Here is a 16,006-nt window from a genome sequence, read left to right as displayed (position 1 = left end):
AATGGACCCATAATCTCATGGATCTGGGAACTCTCTCCGCTGGTGGAGCCTACATTTTACCATCCGCACTTTCTCATACCATGCTACCCTTGTCCCATGAATCCTCCATGAAAGATATACCCAGCAGACAGGATTGACCTCCCTTTAATCCTTTTAGTATTCTAGAGACATCACTGCAATATCCTATCAGTCAACCTGCTATTCCTCATTTTTTACGATAAATGGCATACTTTCTTTTCTAGCCATACATATTCTTCTAGGAAACCTTAGGCAAAATATTTAGCTTTCCTGGGCTTAAGCTTCCTCAACTGTAAAATGAAGATTTGGATTACATAATAATGGTCTTTCTTTGGTTTTATGTATTATATAACACGTGAGTACAACATATAACCAATGAAGTATAACAGGTTAACATGCCTGCCTCAAAGGTTTCCATTGCAAATATGCTTTTTGAATATAACGGTATGCCATGATTTTTAACTATACAGTATCAACAGAAATAGGTTGGCATGAAAAAGAAGGGATTTTCATTGGGGAATGACTAAACAAATCACGGTGCTTGAATGTAATGCAAAATACTGAGCTGATTATGGAGAAAACAGAGAACTATGGGAAGACTTATATGAACTAATGTGAATAAATTTATGGATGTATTGATAATGTGAATGAAGTGAAATAAGTAGAACCAGTACACAAATAAATCAATTAAAATTGAAAGCTAATGAATTTACAATGACTAAAGTCTACCCCAGAGAAGAGATAGAAGCAGCTAAGTCACACAACAGATAGAGAACTTGGAACTCTAGGAAGACGTCATTTGAAATCTGACCTTAGATACTTAATAACTGTGTGACCTTGGATAAGCCCTTCAATCTATCAGAGTCCCAATTTTCTCATCTATGAAAGGGAGATAACATTAATATGTACCTCCCGAGGTTGTTCTGGGGCTCAAATAAGATAATATTCATAAAGAAATGTACAAACCTCAAAGAACTATGTAAAGAACAGGTTTTTTAAATTTATTTATTAGCATATGAAAAGACATGAACTCATTCTTTGAAAGAGGAGAGAGAGCTATGAGTGTGGAACATATATAACATCTGAATCTTTTTTTTTTTTAAACCCTTACCTTCCGTCTTGGAGTCAATGCTGTGTATTGGCTCCAAGGAAGAAGAGTGGTAAGGGCTAGGCAATGGGGGTCAAGTGACTTGCCCAGGGTCACACAACTAGGAAGTGTCTGAGGCCAGATTTGAACCTAGGACCTCCCATCTCTAGACCTGCTTCTCAATCCACTGAGCTACCCAGCTGCCCCCAACATCTGAATCTTTTCATGTGTGTGTTAGTTTTGTTGATTTTTTTCCCTCTCGTCTTTAACATTTTTTTAAATTTTATTTTAAGGGACAGCTCTCTGGAGATGTGGTGAGGGCAGTAAATGGGAATGATTTCAAAGGAAAAGATGTAATTAATTTTTTCTATGATGGACTTATATTGTCAGAGAGCAGTTTAAGGTCTTATAAAGTACAGCAGTTTTCCTAATGCAATGTTGCCCACTCTCTTCAGTTCTGGGACCACCTACCTCATCGTCTATTTGCCATGGTCATCCAAGACATCAATATCATGACGGACTAATTCCATAGACTAACCACAAGACCATAATGCTATCATTAAGTGGGATACCACTGAAAGATGATTAACTCCCATTGTGTACATAGCGCCTGATTGTAGCTATATGCTATCCACAAACAGGATCATGACTTTCTGCCCAAGAAACTAATTGAGGGTTAGAGCTTGCTTTTATTTGACTGGAGTGAGCAGAGCATAATTCGCCTTGTCCATCAAGTGTCTTTTTTATTTTTTTTAAAGAATATTTAAGTTTTAACCAATTGTACAAAAAATCAAGCCATTCTCCAATTGATAAATGGACAAGGGACGTGAATAAGCAATTTACAGTTAAAGAAATCAAAACTATTAATAAGCACATGAAGAAGTGTTCTAAATCTCTTATAATCAGAGAGATGCAAATCAAAGCAACTCTGAGGTATCACTTCACTCCTAGCAGATTGGTTAACATGACAGCAAAGGAAAGTAATGAATGCTGGAGGGGATGTGGCAAAGTCAGGACATTAATGCATTACTGGTGGAGTTGTGAATTGACCCAACCATTCTGGAGGGCAATTTGGAACTATGCCCAAAGGGTGATAAAAGAATGCTTGCCCTTTGATCCAGCCATAGCACTGCTGGGTTTGTACCCCAAAGAGATAATAAGGAAAAAGGCTTGTACAAGAATATTCATAGCTGCACTCTTTGTGGTGGCCAAAAATTGGAAAATAAGGGGATGCCCTTCAATTGGGGAATGGCTAAACAAATTGTGGTATATGTTGGTGATGGAATACTATTGTGCTCAAAGGAATAATAAACTGGAGGAATTCCATGTGAACTGGAACAACCTCCAGAAATTGATGCAGAGTGAAAGGAGCAGAACTAGGAGAACATCTTACACAGAGACAGATACACTGTGGTACAATCGAATGTACTGGACTTCTCCATTAGTGGCAATGCAGTGATCCTGAACAAATTGGAAGGATCTACAAGAAAGAACACTATCCACATTCAGAGGAAACATTGTGGGAGTAAAAACACTGAAGAAAAACAATTGCTTGAATACATGGATCGAAGGGATATGGTTGGGTTTGTAGACTCTAAATGAACATCCTAGTGCAAACACCAACAACATAGAAATAGTTTCTGATCAAGGACACAAGTAATACCCATAGGAAGGGTGGGTGGAGGGGGGGAGGGAAATAATGTGATTATTGTAACCAAGGAATAATGTTCTAAATTGACTAAATAAACTAATTCAAATAAAAAAATTTAAAAAGAATATTTAAGTTTTAAGACAGGATTGGATTTTAAGAAACATAAGAGAAGGTGGGTAGGTGGCCCAATGGATTTAGAGTCAGGCCTGGAGGCAGGAGGTCCTGGGTTCAAGCTTGACCTTAGATATGTCCTTGCTGTATGTCCCAGGGCAAGTCACTCAACCCCATTTCCTTACTATTCTTCTGCCTTGGAACCAATACACAATATTGATTCTAAGCTAAGGGCTTAAAAAAGAAGAAGAAAGAAGAAGAAGCAGCACAGACCCAGGTTGCAAATCAGCAACAACTGGGTAAACAGTAAAGAAAAATGCCTTATAGTCAAAGAACTAATCCAATGGCCTTCAACAAATGTTCTCATCAAGCTAGGAGCACAGTAGATTTTATAGTGACTTCAAGACCTCAACAGGTAATGTTGACTGTAATGAAAGCAAGATGCTAGAAAGTAGGGCTAGAGAAAGATAATTTTCTTTTAAATTTCAGCAATAAGGAGAAAACTGTGTCACTATGAATTAGGGGTCATACCTACATTTGAAAACCCTTTTCCTCAGTCTTGTAATAGACACTATTACAAGGATATATATGGTAATAAGGACCAGGACACAGGAACTGGCTAGGACAAAAGCTGGATTTTGCACTCCTTTCCCCCCACACCACTTCCTGTCTCTCTCAGCTGACTTCAAATGGCTTTCCTCAAATGGTAAGATTTAAGAGGGTTTCAAGGACTAGTCTCACAATCTAGATCTTTACTAAAAAAGGGTTTTATTCTTAAAGTAAAGGAAATAAGGGAAATGGAGAAGGTGAGAGGGGAATAAGGTTTCCCTAATCTCTAAGGGTTTCCTGTCAATTGAAGGATTCTCGCAAGGTGTTAAGTTCAGGAAACAGGGTTAATTTTCTATGGGGAGATATGGATAACGAAATTAACAAGATTCTTCAGAGCTAAGCTCCCAATCTTTCTAGTACTCCATCAATAGATAATCAGGAATTCAGAGCAAGTCTGTCTGCCAGTCTCTTCCCAACAGTCTCAAAGGAAGAATTGCCTCAGTTCCAGCTGCTGGCTTCTTAACTGCCTCCTGACCAGATTCTCTTTGGAATCATCTCTTCCTCTGGTTGATTGGCAGTTCATTCAACATTCCATCTCTTGCTTTTTCTTGCAAAAGCCATCTTGCGCTGTAATCTTTTCTTTACAGTCTCTAGGAAGTATGACTGATTTAACTTGCTCCAATCAGAAATCTGATTCTTTGCTTACATTGTTCAGATTGTACACCATATTTAAAAACATCTTGTTTTAATAATCCTGACCTAATTAAGATTTTTCTTTTAAATATACCTTCAAATACTAAATACACCCTTAAAAACCTAAATTTTCCACCCAACGGGAAGGATAACAGGGGAAGCTAGGTGGTATAGTGCACAGAATGCCAAACCTGGAGTCCAAAAGACTCATTTTCCTGAGTTCCAATATGGCATCAGACCTTCTTAGCTGTGTGATCCTGGGCTCGTCACTTAATCCTTTTTGCCTCACTTTCCTCATCTGAAAAATAAGCGAGAGAAAGAAATGGAAAACCACTCCTGTATCTCTGCCAAAAAAACTCCCCAGTGTTCACAAAGAATCAGACACAACTGAAACCACTGAACAACAGAGAGTTAACAGGTTTTGTAATGTATTTGCTAGTTTCTCTTTAATTTATTCTTGGAGGACTCCAGAATGTATTCATTAGTGTTCCAGATTTTTTCATTACTAACAGTATGGACTTGTAGGCTTGTTTTACGATTCTGTGAATGGTAGGGTGGAACAGAGGAACAAAAATTAGATTTGGAATCAGAGGATCTAGTTTCGATTCTCTTCTTGATCACTGTCAAAGTATTTGTTTGTGTAGTCAGTCATTAATCTCTCTGAGCCTCAGAACCACCCCCATTGAATCCTACCTCTTCCTTGTGTGTCCCAGAGCAAGGATTTTTATCTTTGTGCTTTAAGCAACTCTAAATTGCAACAATGGTTCTAACCACCATTGACAAAGGGAGTTTCCTCATCCCTTGGCTCTCCATACCAGTGAAATCATAGCTCGAGTATTCATCTCTTCAAACTGACATCTTAAATTAGAAGATATGAAATCTGTTTCTTTAGTTGAAACTGAAAAAAACATTTTTTGCTCAATTTAGCAAGCAATTATTAAATTTTAAATGTAGGCAATTACTGGCTTGCCTTCAAGTAGCTGAAAATCTAATTTCAGAGGTAAAAAAATATCTTGCTGTTCAGTCAGATCCAACTCTTATGACTACATTTGGAATTTTCTTGACAAACATATTGGAGTGGTTTCCCATTTTCTTCTCCAGTTCATTTTATAGATAAGGAAACTCAGGTAAAAAGGGTTAAGTGACTCCCCCAGGGTCACACATCTAGTAAGGGTCTGAGGTTAGATTTGAACTCAAGAAGATGTCTTTCTCCCTTCAGGCTTGGTACACCACATCTATAAAAAATTATAATGCAAAAAAGAGTCTAATGTAGGAAAGGGAAAAGCATTTATTAAGTGCCCTTTTTGAGCCAGGCGCTACACTGAATACTTTACAAATATTACTTCATTTGATCCTCACAACATCCGTGCAAGGTAAGTGCTATTAGTATCCCCATTTTACAGTTGAGGAAATTTAGTTAAATATAGAGGTTAAGTGATTTGCCAGAGTCACATCACTAGTAAGGATATAGGTCTGGATTAGAACTGAGGTCTTCCCTCAATCAAGGACTGGTGCTTTATCCACTGCAGCACCTAACCACTTTAATGTGAGATTAAATATCAGATGTAATCAGACTGAGTGTTTTTAAGGGAAACATCAACAGAAAAATACATTTTAAGCCATGGATTGTTTATCTTTGCAATTTTTTTCCTTCCTCATGAAATATGAAAACTTTGAATACTGGATCATAGTAAATAAAAAGGACCATAGATAAAATATTTTGCTTGATTGCACAGGTACAATAACCTATATCAAACTGCTTGCTGTCTCAAGGGAGAGAAAGAGAGAATTTGGCACTCAAAACTTTTTAAGATGAATGTTAAAAACTGTTTTCACATGTAACTAGAAAAAAAAATATTGTACAAAAAATTTTTAAAAGAAGGGATCATACATTTGTAGTGTTGAGGGAACTAAGAGATCATCTTGAGTCTAATCTATTCTTATTTTGCAGATGAGGAAATTGAGGTTCAGAGAACTTTCCCCAGGGTCACACAGCTATTTATTGGGGTTTAATAACTGTAAGTGAAAAGATCTTTTCTGAGTCTCTACCTAACTCCTTTATTTTTTGACATGAGAAGCTCCTAACTTGATTGAACATAGTCCTGGCTATTAAGCTAATTGGGGTTGGCAGAAGGAAGCACAAAATATGGGAAAAGTGCAGCCCATATTCTCTAGTTTCACCACCTACTTCCAAGAAAAACCTAGAAAATGTCAAGACAGGGGAAAAGAAGATGAAAGAGATAATTATCCACTTTGGAAATTTCTACCAAAATGGTAGTTTAAGGCCAACAAACCACAAACTCCCCATGCAGTTCCTTTTTGGAAGCTCCTATAATCCCAGAGCATTCAGATCGAAGAGCTTATAAACTCTTGGATAATGTACCCCCAAACCCTAGACAGACCCTGAAAAGGCATTGGGTTAAGGTTTCCCATAAAGATGTTCTTGGTAGCTATCTAGGTGCTTTAGCTAAATTTGATCTCTATGCATATTTAAATCCTGTTAAAATGGGATTTTATATACTTCAAAAGATTCTGTAATTTCAGCAACATGGGTTCTCCCTGAAGTGACACAGAACAAAACCTCTTCATATCCAGGAGTTAGTCCTTATAAGTTCCTGTGACTACCCTTAATTCATCATTTCTTTTCCAACCTTATGGTTAAGAATGTCTGTGAATTTAGTTAGCCTATACTTCATACGACAGACGCACTGGTCCAGAGTTAAAACCTTGTGTTTCAGCTTGTGTTCTGATAGCCCATAGCCTTCAAGAGCCGCCATGTCACATTGCAGCTTTTGTGGACTGTTTAACACACTATAACCATTTCCCAATAAATGAATGTCCAAATCCCAAAATGGATTAGACATCATGAAACCAGAGGTTGTAATGGCTTTGAGTCTACCATATTAACCTCCTAAATTAGCTTGGTAACCACTGACTGAATGCATTTTCATTCATTCATTCAATAGTAAATTGGATGGAGAACCATAGCATCTACATGATTGTAATTAAAGCCTTACAAAAAAGTCAAGAATACTCAAGGCTTTTAAATAGAGTGTAAGTATTCTAGGCTAATCATTATGGAGTGGATTGTCCTGGATTGGATGTCCAGGACATCATGAATGTCCTGATATAATCTACTGTTCTCATGGTACTTTACATCTACCCCACCTATAGACAAATGTTGTTAAACCTAAGTGAAAAATCTAAGTTGTCATAGAATCACAAAATCTTTGGAAGGAATTTAGAGATCATTTATTCCAGCCCCTTATATCTTTTACAATACACTGGGCCAGCAGTCATCCAGTTTCTACTTGAATAGCTCCTGTGACTGAGAATTTCACAAAGCGGCTTCTTTGATGGACATTGTTAAAATGTTCTTTCTGACATTAAACCAACAGACTCCCCTTCTATAACCCAAAAGGGCTAATTCTATACCCCCATCCCTACACTCAGAGAATACACCCAATGATTGTTTGGAATGTTGTGAGTACATGATACAATAGGACATCTGTTCCTGAAATAAAATGCTGACACATTTTACACGATAAAAAGTTCCTTCTTACAAAGGGTTAGATGATTAAATATACTTTCCCGTTAACTCACAGATTATTCAAATAAATATGAGCCACATGCACAAACCATACAAGATCATACTTTTGAATAAAAGTGGTGGAGACAGATAGATATTTGAAACTCAAAAAAAAAATGCAGATATAGCAGTCAACTTACCGAAAGAAAAGCTGTCTTGTGCACACTGTCATTCATGCTCATTATATCCTCTTTAAAATATCACGAAAAGCCAGCTGTCAGCTGAGGTACTTTCTAAAAGAATTTAAGAATCCTAGAATCTTTTTTTATCAAAGCGAGCTTGTGTCGGGCCTGCCCTTTCAAAGTGTATTTGAATGGCTTAGATAGCAACACATCTCCAACTTGGTAAACAGTATTTAAAATGAGGCCAAATATCAATTAAACCACAAGTTCTGTCATTATTTCCAAATAAAAGAACACGTAATTCAAAATACACATGGACTAATGGGCCCAAATTAATTTAGTAACAAGATTTAAGGCATGATTTTTCGTGTTCCATGGTATAGAGTTGATGAAATGCTTGTCAGAGGTGCCTATGATACCTCAAAGGTAAGACTCTTGAGACTAAAGGGAGAGATGCTTCTCATTTCCTGTCATGAAGGATCATAGAGCAATTCAAGTCAAGTATATGCCAGGAACTCTACTAATCCCCAGATATTTTAAAACAAACAAAAACGAGGACCAAAGAACTTGAGGAACAGAAGAAAAAACAAGGAGTTAAACCCAGATCTTTTTATTCTCAGGCTAATATTGATTCTTTTCACTACAGAGGTGATTTCTAGGTCATGTGGCCAACAAAATGGAAAACTAGACATTTTCTCTGAAACTTCATGATCTTTCAAAACACTCCAAATGCAATTAGGGATCAGAAATAAAGCAATTTCATCTATTTCCATGGCTTAGGACATCAATTACTCAAGCGAGCTAAAACTTCAAAGAATTAATAGCAGAAAAGGCTGGTCCTTAACAACAGCTCTCTCAAAATTCTCTTCCCCACTATCCCCTACCCTTGTGGAAATAGAACGATACCTCTAGGTGTTTATATTTAACTTCAATGTTCCATTCCTGCCCACTGTATTGTGGAGATACAGCAGAAATTTTCCCAGACTGTGATAGCAAGGAGTAAGATAAGTAATGAGGAGAGGTGGCATTCAATGCTACAAATATATTGGCCAAAGAACTGGAGTCGAGAGGGAACTGGGAGCAAGAGAAAAAGGTTAGAAGCTGTGCAGCCTGAATGGGCTTGGCAACCATCTGGGGCCAGTTATGTCCCTTCAGCAATCACTTGGGGTAGAGATTTAATCCATTAACCATTCATTACCCAGAATGGATGGAGTCTGAGACACTTTGAGATCCACCACACAGAAAAAATACCATCAAAAGGGAGAGAATCAGAAAGTGAACAATAGGGGAAAACAGGAGGGGAGAGACTGAATGGAAGAAACTCAAACAAAGATTTGAGCATTAGTAATAAAGAAAATATTAATAACAGAAGGAAAAATAGCTTCCAGATAAGGGAAGAGTTCAAGTATCTATGAATAAGTATTATAAGATAAAGGGAAATGAATCACCTCATGAACAGAGGACTCTGATATTCTGAAAGAAAGCATGGAACCACAGCAAGATGCTCCTGATTGAATCCATAGTATTAAATCTTACCAAAGAAACAAAAGAAATGATAACTTTTTGGGAACACAAATACACAGAAATAAATGACAATCTGAAAGAAGAGTTGTAAAAAGCAGTAATTTTAAAAGAAAGCATGACTTCCATTCAAGCAAATATATATTAGTATTAAAGATAGCATCCAAAGAGACAATTTGTTCATCAATTCAATCAATAAACATTATGAATTTGCCATAGGATAAAAATTTCCATCTGCTTCCAGAGAAAGAACTGATGGAATCGGAAGATTGACCAAAGCAAACCTTTTCCATTTTCTGTTTAAAAATTTTCATTTGATTTTTCTTACACAAAGTGGAAAAAATATTTTACATGACTGCACATATAAAATCTGTACTAAATTGCTTACCATATCAACAAAACAATGCTGAAAAGTCCAAGACACAGTAGTTTATTTCCACTGGCAAGCAACAAATTTTGTGAGTGACCAAGGAAAAGACCTTCAAATATAAAGAAGACTCTTGAATAAAACAAGACTATTTTGCATCCACCAGAAACTGCAGAAGGGAATGGCATAATGTTTTCAATATATTATCATAAATACATTGAGCAATGGAACTCATGAAAAATTCCAAGGTGACCTACATTGCAAATCAAGCTTAACCATAAGACAACCTAATTAAGCACTTTCAATTGATATTCACTATTTTATGCCTTTGTATAACTATATTCTCTGCATGTAATCTTTTTAGATTATCAATATTTTAATGATGTTATAGGGAATAATCCCAATTATTAATTGAATGAATAATTGTGTATGAGAATCAGCAATCAATAATCATATTGTGAGTAAAATCCTTTGAAATAATTTGGCAAGATATCATTGCCAAGGGGAATGGTGCATATGTGTTCAGTATCCTTCAATGTTTACAGGCATTAGGATATCTCAGTTGGCTTTGAAGCTACAAGAATGACCTTGGTTTTTACTATATATGGAATTGATCATTTCTTCAAAGAATATACCATCTCAGGAAAAAGAGACCTTCTCTGGTCACCCCTTCTGAGAAGAGATATTCAGAAGACCTTTTAAGGGGGAAGGGGGGGGTGAGATCTGTGTAATTTGACTCTCTATATAACATTTGACACATAAGCTCGAGATATTTGGTCAAGTTAGGATGGGTCTGGACCCTCACATTTTGTAATTTACAACTTTGTATAATAAATGTCAGTATGGCTCAGAGAATTGATTCCCAGTATTTGTTTTTCATTTTTACAATTTGGTGACACCAGGGATGGACTGAGGTTTGGACTTCTAGTTCCTGTGCCCCACAAGGTGAGTCTCCTGGGGATAACTGGGGACTTGGAAGGAGTTTAGACCTGAACTCCACACCCACCAGTTTTGAGCTTAAGGTAAAAACTCCACTTTTAAGAGATTACTGTTTTTTTCCCTTTTGAGTCCTCCTATTGTATGTTCTATGTTTTATGCTTTTTAAGAGTCTATGAAAATAGGGTTATTTTTTTCATTCCATGTGGCTTATAACAAGAATTTCCAAATATGTGTGCTTGTGTGTGTATGTCTGTACTTTAAGGGGCTATCTATAGTTAGGTTCATAATTCTTTTTTTGACCAATCAGTCTATAGGTGTGTGTCTAAGACAAGAATCATAAAACTGGTTTATCACTTTGGTTAAAATTAAATATGTCCAGTCCTGAAATTTTATGTAAAATAATGGTATTCTGTCTTAAATAATTTTGTGTCTATTAATGTAAGAGTTTATGTTAATTAGTGTGAGCTTTATAGATGTGTTTACTAAGATAAAGATTATAACTAAAGCAAGTAGAGTTCATTAAAGTTACAAACTTCTTAGTGAAGTTTCTTGACTTATGATATGGGAAATACAAATTCCATACCACATGACACTTCATTAAGGTAGCTGATAGAGGTGTGAAAGAAGAGAAAGATTCCTATTCATCCAGGCATGCGAAGAAAAAGGAAATAAAATTGATTAAACTATGGTCAAATGAAAGTAAAGACATTTTTTTCTTAAATCTTTACCTTCCATCTTAGAATTAATACTGTGTATTGGTTCCAAGGCAGAAGACTGGTAAGGGTTAGGCAATAGGGTTTAATTGACTTGCCCAGGGTCACATAGCTAGGAAGAGTCTAAGACCGGATTTGAAACCAGGACCTCTTATCTCTAGGCTTGGCTCTCAAACTACTGGGCCACCTAGCTGCCCCTGAGATTAGAAACTCTTTAGGGGAAATGCTGTGGCTAAAGTATGAGAGTTTTAATCAGGACATTTTGATAGCCCTTAGGTTAGCTCTATGAAAGCTGTATCTGGGTCACATAAAATACTGGTATTTATAGTCTAGTTTATATATGTCATATGGCAAAGCTCAAGCAGTTCAGAATGACCCTACAGATCAAAAACTCCTAAAAGATGTAGCAAAGCCAGCAACTTCTCCCCCAGCTGCTACAACTATTTATCCAGAGGTGCCTCAGTCATTACAGCCAACAGCATCACAGCCTATTCACTCTGCCTCTGCGTGTGATACACCTCCTCCAGTGTATAATAAAACTGCTGGACTTTTCCCTTTAAGAAAGAAAGTAACCCAAAATGAAACAGAGCTTGTGGCTATAGGGTTCATTACCCCTGTAGACCCTCAGACTTAGCTACATGGAAAGAGGATGTTCCACCCTTTGATGAAGACCCTTTGGTGGTTATTAACCAGTTCCAAGCTATATTTAGAGGCTTTAATCCTAACTGAGGACATGTTACAGATTTACTCAATATACTTTTCTCACCGAGTGGAAAAAATGCAGTCATTGAGGCAATCAATAAACTCATCATAGCTGACCTCAATAAGGGCAAAATCAGCATGCACATCAGAATTGGCTGACCCCAAATCCTTATTGAGATCCTAACAATCCTAGTAGATTATGGTAGACTCCTCCAAGGAAGAGATGACCTAGTTGGAGGAAGGGAGACAAACTCAGTCCTGCTTGAAAATTTTAGTGAGTTTCAGATTTTTCAAGAAGATAAGAAAAGGGAGCAGCTGGGTAGCTCAGTGGATTGAAAACCAGACCTAGAGATGGGAGGTCCTAGGTTCAAATCTGGCCTCAGATACTTCCTAGCTGTGTGACCCTGGGCAAGTCACTTGATCCCCATTGCCTAGCCCTTACCACTCTTCTGCCTTGGAACCAATACACAGCATTGATTCCAAGATGGAAGGTAAGGGTTTAAAAAAATAAAAAAGATAAGAAGACCCCTAGTCAGTTTTATGACAGATTATGCAAAGGAGAGAAATGATTTTCTGGCTTAGATTCATTAACCTTAGAGATACAAGAATTCTTCACATAGCATTTGTCAATCAGTCTTCCCCTGAAATTAGAATATTTCTGAAAAAATTATCCCGGCTGGCATGAAAAGACCGTAAGTGAATTTATAGTACTCTACATCATTGAAAGATAAAAGAAAGAAGATGGGGAAAAGAAAGATAAACCAGAGACAGAAAATATGTTTTCAGTAACATTAGACTATAGGTCAAAAGCAGACAGATGCAAACCTTTAGATGCTTCTATTGTTAAAAAAAAAGAGAGAGAGAGAGAGGAGGGGGGAGTTTTTTAGCTAAAGAATGCTTCAAAAGGAAAGGAGTCAGTAGCACAAATTTCAGAACTATTTTAAGCATAAGACCAGGATGTAATGACTTTCAGGATTGCCAACCTGAGCCAAGGCCTCAGAGAATGGTCCCTTGCAGACAAGAAATACAGCATGATGGTATGGGGAGTGGGGAGGTAGAACTTCAACGAGAAAGAGAAAATTTTATTTTTCCTGAACCTGATGTTCTTATAGCACTAATGATCTTGCCAACTATCCATATGAGCTCTGATATGACTTGATTGTACAATGGTTTTTTTTTTTTTTTAAGTATGCTAGCTAGGTAAGTTAAAGAATTAGGTATAGCCAAGCAATGAAATCTGTATGGACCACACACGAATTTTGTGTTTGCTATCAAGTTACCATTTTTAAAAGGTCTTCAGAGAAGACAAATCTCTCTTTCTTTCTGTGTTTTTGATATGGGCCAGGTTGGAAATTACAGGTTAAAGACATATATAAAACTAATTAGACACTAAGTTTGTTTTGAAAAATAAAAGGAGATCATTTCTCTACTGACAAATTTCTAACTTACGATACATTTGATGGATTTTGGAGGTATCAGTAGCCTTGTAAAGTTTTAAGACATTAATTTCTCCATTAGACATTCCCAAACTGTGTTTGTTTTAAAATAATAAGTGTATATGTTAAAGAATAATAATTCTGATTTAGCAAAGTCAAATTTTGAATTGTGCTTTTAATGTTTAGAATTTTAAACTTGAAAAACTTTCATGGTGAGCAAATTGACCAAAGATAGGAGTTCTCTCTTCATTGGGGTTTACATAGCTAAAGACATTGCTATGATCTTGCAGACTTAATCAAAAGTATTCCTTTTAATTTTAAACATACTTTATTGATTAGCAGATAAAATTATACTTAGTGGAGTATTACAGAGTATTTAGAATGATGGGTGACAAAAGCAAATTGAAGGAGTTAGTGTTGGATTTTAAATATGAAAGAAACAAGACATTTGCAGTTTTAGTAAGGGGTTTTAATCAAAGTCCAAAGAAGGAATTAAGAAGCTTTGGGAACCATTTAGAAAAAGTTGTAAGTAAATAGAAATGAGAGGGGTGAAGAAAGTTAAAGAAAGTTGCAATCTGTTTGCATTAACAACTGTAAACAGGTTTGAAGATAAAAGTTTTGAATGTTTTGATGCTAATAAGTTTGAACTATTATTAATCTGTCTTAATGAAGCTAAGAAAGCATTTTCCAATTTCCCAGAAGGGCAGTTTTATGGTTAAATAACTACAAGATGAGGCCATTATTCATTAGAGAGGGACAGGTTTGGAATAATGGGAGGGAAGAGGGAGAAGAACACCAAACTGCCTGCAGATTTATTTACCCTTTCTTGGATCACAGAAAGGTAAAAAAAGCATATGAAATGAGAAACAACCAAAAAAATGACTAGAACTTTGATTGGAAGATTTAGATATAAAATCTTGCTGTAAAAGTATGAATCTCCTATCCATTTTTAAAATTGGTTTAATTGGAATTGAAGAAATTTTTTGTTTTTCAACTACAAAAAGAAACTTTTAAGGGACAATAAGGGTCAAATCCAGGGCCCCTGAGAACTCCCAGATAGATATATTGGGATTATTTGGGGGTAAATTCTATTAGTTAGGCCCATTCTAGAGTAATGAGACTCAGTGAGGACTAAAAAGAAATATGGAAAGAGAGTAAAAGAAAATAAAGATTTGGTAATCACTGTGTGGAAAAGTTAAAAGGGAAAAAACCTTTATTTGTAAAATTGGAAGACTTCTTGAAGCCATTTGAGTGAGCAAAGTCATTGGCCCTATGAAAAAATAAATTGTTTGGGTTATGGAATTTCTAAACAATAAAATTCAATTATTGAGAATTCACAACTTTGTCTATCATACAGGAGCCATTTTTAATCATTGATCTTTATGCCAGGATGAGTTAGAGCTTAAGAAGTAGAGAAGAAAATCAAGTAAAAGTTATATTATAGAATAGAATCTCTTTTATGTGTTGTGTGAATCCTGGAAATTTTTCACCTCTAAGCTGTGGTTGGTGAGATTTGCCATTTGAAGTAAAAGCATTGAGACTGTAACTGATATTGTTTTAAGTTTTGCATTCAAAAATAGTTGTCTGATAGATCATTGATCAGTAATCCACCATTCAAGAAACCTGCCACAAGTTGCTCAGAAAGAGTGTGATCTTGAACTGTCATGGGTAGAAATCTTTATCTGGGAAAGGTCAAGGGGATGACTCTCAGCACACATGAGAATAAGACCCCTTTGTGACTCAGTATTCCCATTTCATTATTTCCTTTTGAATAGGGATGTTTCCCACCTAATTATTCCCGTCTGACTGCAAAGTAGAATTTTTACTACATGGATTATTGACATCTCTGACCCTTATCTGAAGTTAAACAGTGTTAAAATCATTCTATGCATCGGAAGCTTATACCTAAAAGGACCAGTTTTGATGCTCTTATAATCCTGTCCCTGCTTTTCCCTTCAATAGCAATTTTCTTTAAACAGAGCAAGTGGTCAATGGAAATGTAAGAATTAAATTTAAGAGACTGGTTCTTAGAATAATGATTTTATTAAATCAAAAGTAGCTAGAAGAAAAGAGGGAAAAATATGAGAGAGAAATAAAAGTACTTATTTGGCTAATCTGTGGCTGCCATTTTGGTCCTCTTCACTACACTCACCATGGGTCCAGTCAGATCATCAACAGGCAGGCCAAGACCATACTTTCTCCTCACCTCACCTTCATAAAGTTTTTTCTCCTCCCACAAACTCTTATACTTTATATCTCAGGAGCCAACCATAGTTTTCTAATTTTCCTGGGCCTCCCAAGGGAAAGATTACTCTACGGTCTCATGATTTTCTGCTTTCCTCCATTTTTCTGTCTGTTATTCTGCCAGAAGGACTAAATTTATCCAATGATTTTCCTCACATCATCTTTGCTTCTGGCCCAAGTTCAAACTCACACCAGGTACGCTTAGTAGAAAAGGGAAAAAGGATAAATTCCCTTTTCACAAAAGATGGGAGCACAATGCAAAAA

The 16,006-nt window shown here is 36.3% G+C and overlaps 1 protein-coding gene across 15 annotated transcripts in view; it reads right to left on the bottom strand.

Annotated features, from left to right (window-relative positions):
• HHLA2 (HHLA2 member of B7 family) overlaps nt 1-16,006 on the bottom strand; it is a 236,807-nt gene that overhangs the window by 73,966 nt on the left and 146,835 nt on the right. For 2 of the 15 annotated variants that reach the window (XM_056793442.1, XM_056793439.1), the window contains one exon: nt 4,301-4,407. The exons of 9 other annotated variants lie outside the window; for them this stretch is intronic. The gene's annotated coding sequence lies outside the window, so the exon portion shown is untranslated. Of the gene's footprint in view, nt 1-4,300; nt 4,408-9,729; nt 12,268-16,006 lie in introns of those variants that run through there. 4 more of the 15 variants (XM_056793446.1, XM_056793448.1, XM_056793445.1 and 1 more) reach the window with 4 other exon arrangements.

This window comes from Monodelphis domestica, chromosome 4 (genome assembly GCF_027887165.1).
Source record: "Monodelphis domestica isolate mMonDom1 chromosome 4, mMonDom1.pri, whole genome shotgun sequence".
NCBI lineage: Eukaryota > Metazoa > Chordata > Mammalia > Didelphimorphia > Didelphidae > Monodelphis > Monodelphis domestica.
Note: the sequence above shows the minus strand (reverse complement) of the source record. Positions and strands in the feature narration are given on the sequence as shown.